At 40.1% G+C, this 5,034-nt stretch overlaps 1 pseudogene; it reads left to right on the top strand.

The window, feature by feature from the left end:
* Nucleotides 1-3,392: 3,392 nt before the first annotated feature.
* On the top strand, nt 3,393-3,490 carry LOC149767959 (small nucleolar RNA R71; annotated as a pseudogene).
* Nucleotides 3,491-5,034: the final 1,544 nt, after the last annotated feature.

Raw genomic sequence — 5,034 nt, 5'->3', positions numbered from 1 at the left:
CGGTTTTATAGTGGTTCGGAGCCTTCACTGCTCCTACATCCACTCCCCAAAGCGCCTTTGGGTATTTCCACTATAATCCAAGATTACAGTACGGTAGTTTTGCGAGTTCACTACCCAACTCGTTGTTTTACACCGGGCTCACAACAAACCCTAAACTCCCAATTTCTCTTAGGCTTGGGACGCCTTTCCCTTGTTCCAAGTCCCTTGACTTGAACAAGCACCACGATAAAAGAGTGTACAAAAGAATATAAAAGCTCTAGAAAGCAAATATAGCACTTATGAACAATGAAACCCGGAAGAATCTTTTTGCCGTTGGAAGCGTGGGAGATGTTGATTCTTCCAAGGTAGACCGCGTAGGGTTGAGTGTGAGCTTTGATTCCCGAGCGCGCGAGAGTGGTTGAGCTTGAAATCACTTGGGAGACTTGAAAGTACTTGATTTCCTTCCTTGGATGCACTCACTCCCTTGAGCTTTTCTTTCAAACTTCTCTCTTGAATGATTTTGCTTTGGGTTGGTGAAGAGTTGTTGAGAACCACTTAAGAGGTCCCTTTTATAGCCCAAAAAGCAAATATAGCCGTTAGAGACAAAAAGAGAAGGATTTGAAATTCAAAATCAAACCTGAAAAGCTGTCAGTCGCGTCCCAGGCGCTCCGGGGACGTCTCCGCTACAGCGAGAGACGTCTCACCTACAGGATTTTACTTTTTACTTTATCTGGGGTCGACTCGGCACTTTACGGGGACGTCTCGCCTTGTCTGTGCTTTTTGAGTGGGGACGACTCCGCTTCTTTGGGGACGACTCCGCTTCTTTGTCTCCGAAAAACTTGCCCTCTGGAATTCCCTGAGAGAGTCGTCTCCGCTCTTTCAGGGGACGTCTCCGCTTGTGTCCACTTTATGCGTGGGGACGACTCCGCTATCTCAGAGTCGACTCCGCTTCCTTATCACCGCAAAAACCATTCTCTGAAAAACTCTGAGAGAGCCGTCTCCGCCATCTTGGGGACGTCTCGGGGAGTCTCCTTTTTGCTTGTGGGGACGACTCCGCGTACAGCGGGGACGTCTCGCGCATATCCCTTGAGAAACGTCTTTCTGCCGCCACTGAGAGAGTCGACTCCGCTTCTGAGAGAGTCGACTCCGCTAACGCGGGGACGACTCGGCAGGTGCCGGGGACGACTCCAAGTGTGCCAGTTCTTCCTGTTTGTGCCAGAGACGTCTCTGAAACTATCAGGAGACGTCTCGGCTGTCCCTGAACTTTTTCTTTAGCTCAAAATATTCTTCAATAAATTCATAAAAATTGTGGAAACTTGCCTAGACATTTCTTAACAATTTTCTAAGTAAAACACATGAATTCCTCAATCGAATTGTTAAGATATAATGGAATTTTACTCTAGTGTTTTGTATTCATCAAAATCCATTAGGGGGTCAACAATTATCCTTCTTGATCATTATCGAGCTCAGTCGAGATAATTACGGGAAAAGTGTTATCGGGTCCAAGAAAGGCATACTTGAGTTCCCTTGGTAAGGGTTTCAGCTCAAGTATGGGTGCTTGTTTTCGAGATTGTACAATTTTTGTCCCCTGTAAGGGCAACTGCTCGAATTTCTCTATTCTCGGTCTCCACCCATTGACCATCATGACATCCAAATTATCCAAAACAAGTGGGACCACATCAGTAGTACCTTCAGAACACCAATCTATTAAACCATTGTCAGCCGATTCAGTAAATGTTTCCTTTAACAGATATTTTTCCGCAATGGTTTCAACCCATTCAACCTCTTTACTTTCTTCATGATCACTGGGTTGTTTGCCTATACTAAAGACGTTCAGTTCCAAGGTCATATTGCCAAAAGAAAGCTTCATGACCCCATTCCTACAATTGATCAATGCATTAGAAGTTGCAAGGAATGGACGTCCTAAGATGACCAAAATCTGAGATGGTGAATTGGAAGCCGGATGTGTGTCCAGTACGATAAAGTCGACAGAAAAATAGAACTTGTCTACTTGGACCAACACATCTTCGATAATCCCTCTAAGGACCTTCACTGACCTGTCAGCTAATTGTAAGGTGATAGTTGTTGGTTTCAACTCACCCAAACCGAGTTGCTCATATACCGTATATGGCAACAAGTTCACACTCGCTCCTAAATCTAGCAATGCTCGCTCAATCCTAAAATTGCCAATGATGCACGAGATAGTTGGGCAACCTAGATCCTTATATTTAGGGAGAATGTTATGCTGTAAAATCGCACTCACATTTTCAGCCAGAAATGCCTTCTTCTTGACATTTAACCGATGCTTGACAGTGCACAAATCTTTCAAAAATTTTGCATATGAAGGCACTTGTTTGATTGCATCAAGAAGAGGTACATTGATTTTTACTTGCTTAAAAAGCTCAAGAATTTCAGAGTTTGGTTCAAGCTTTTGCAACGGCTTTAATCTTTGTAAAAATGGTGCTAGAAAAGGACATTTAATTTTTTCAGCAGATGTTGGTGCTTCAGTTCCTTCGTTATCCTTTTCTTTTGTCTTGGAAGGGTCAGAATCAGGTGTGACTTGAGTTTGTTCAGGGATAGGTCGGTCAATAACCTTGCCACTTCGCAAAGTTATTATACTCTTCGCTTGTTCTTTATGCGAAGTTAAAGATGATGCATTGCTACCGCCGTAGACTTGAGGGTTAGGTTGTGGTTGAGCTGGTAGCTTATCCTTCTCTTGAGAACTTAAAGCAGTGGTCAACATTGTCAGTTGATTTCTTATTTCATCATTGATTTTAGCTTGACTTTGCATGAAAGATTGCAAAGTTTCTTCAAGACTGGGTTTTTGATGGGGTGCGTGTGCATAATGAGGTTGCGGAGGTGGAGGAGTTGGGTTATATACTTGTTGAGGTTGGTCATTCCTCCACCTGAAATTTGGATGGTTCTTCCATCCAAGGTTGTAAGTACTCGAAAAAGGATTATTAAAAAAATTTTGATATGTATTCATAACATTGGCCTGATCGTGCAAGACTTCCTTGAATGCGGGTATTGTGGGGCAATCAGTGGTGAGATGGCCAAGCATCTCACAAATCCTACAACACTCGCTGTTATGTTCTATGGTCTTGATGGGTTCAATCCGTCTAAGTTCAATTTCCTCTACCTTCCTAGTAAGGGTTGCCATTTTAGCCTGAATATCATCCTAAGTACTAAGGTTGTAAAGGCCCCCGTGTCCAATGCTAGTAGGCTTAGGCAAAGGTTTGTTCACTCTGTCCCCTGTATCCCATAATTGTGCAGTCTCTACGAGAGAATCTAAATAGTTCCATGCCTCATCGGGTTGCTTTTCCAAAAATAAAGCATTGCACATAGTCTCTATAAATTATTTTAACTGTGGAGACAACCCTTCGTAAAAGAAACTAATGGTTCTCCATGTTTCAAACCCGTGATGAGGACAAGAGAGAAACAATTCTTTAAATCTCTTCCAGCATTCATAAAATGTTTCATAGTCTTTTTGTTGGAAATTACTAATGTGCCTTTTCAAAAAGTTAGTCATTTGTGCGAGAAAGAATTTTTTCAAAAATTCTCTTTGCATATCATGCCACGTTCCTAGCGATCTAGGTCTCAAGGAGTTCAGCCATGTTTTGGCTTTATCCTTTAAGGAAAAAAGGAAGAAGGTCAATTTAAGGACATCTTCCGATACATTTGGCACTCCAAATGTGATGCTAATTTTCTCAAAATCCTTAAGGTGAAGATAAGGGTTCTCGGATTCCATCCCATGATACTTGAGCAGCAATTAAATTAATCCTAGTTTGATTTCAAAGTGTCCTACGTTTTCAGGAATAATCATGCATGAAGGTTGACTAGTCCTAGTGGGGTGTAAGTATTGTCGAAGTGTCATAACTGGGGGTCTACCTTCATCACCATGGTGACTTCCTACATCGTCATCAGCCATCTCACCAGATCTGAGATTTTGCAAAAGAGTTTCAATAATATGATCTAAGAAATTCTCAAAAGTTTGTCGATTCAGACGCCTAGTGTTGTCCCTATTCCAACCTAGCATACAAAATTTCAGAGTTTATTTATTTATTTTTTTTAATGATCATCCTTGATATTTTCTTAAAGTTCCTATCAATTTTTAATTGGCAAAAAGGGTTAATGAGATATGATAATAATAAAATTCTGATTCTAAAAAAATTTAAACACGGGAAATTTAAAACAGACAGCAGCAAGGTTTCATATTTGAGTCCAATCAGACCGTTCAGATGAAGGAAATACGCGTCCTGCACCAGCCGACCAAATTTGAGTCCAATCAGACGGTGAATTACTCTGATATCAGAGTTTGATGCAGACTATGCAGGGAATAAAAACAGCAGTAAATATTTTTTTTTCGAAAAAAAGAAAAAAAAACTAACTACTAAAGTACTAATTAAATCTAAAATTATACTAATAACTCAGCCGTTTTCCGGCAACGGCGCCAAAAACTTGACGCTTTCGCAAAAATGCTTTCGCGAAACTAATCTCCCAAGTATAGGAGAATTGTACAAGTAGTAAATTCTCGGAAGTCCGAGGTCGAATCCTCAGGGAACGATCTATGGATTATTAGCGTAATTTTTAGATATAATTTTTAGTTGATTTTTAGAAATTAAAAATAAAGAATGATATGCAAATAAATAAAGTTCAATGAAATAGAGAAATGGTAGGGATCTGGAATCCCCCTTGATGATATTATATCCAAGAAATAAACTATATGGTTCTTGATTACAGATTAATGGTAGGATAGATCTAATCATGGTATATGTTTCATGAACATATGAACTCAATTTCTAAGCATTCATCGTGCTCACTATGTCTACGACGAATCAAATACTCACGCAATCCATATATCAATAGTCATAAACCATTAAAGAACTATCTACGAAATAACTACGCATGAATCAAGAACATATCAGTAAATATAAGTCATTCAAAGCAAAAGTTTAGAGTTTACTTCAAAGAGTAATACATCAAAGGTTTCTCCATCACCCTTCCTAAGATATCAGCCACTCATTTCACACATTAGTCCCCCTTTCATTTTTTTTT

Source organism: Phoenix dactylifera, chromosome 3, assembly GCF_051530095.1.
Source record: "Phoenix dactylifera cultivar Ajwa chromosome 3, Ajwa_hap1_PhDact_Kaust_v1.1, whole genome shotgun sequence".
Lineage (NCBI taxonomy): Eukaryota > Viridiplantae > Streptophyta > Magnoliopsida > Arecales > Arecaceae > Phoenix > Phoenix dactylifera.
This window is presented reverse-complemented; position numbering and strand designations above follow the sequence as displayed.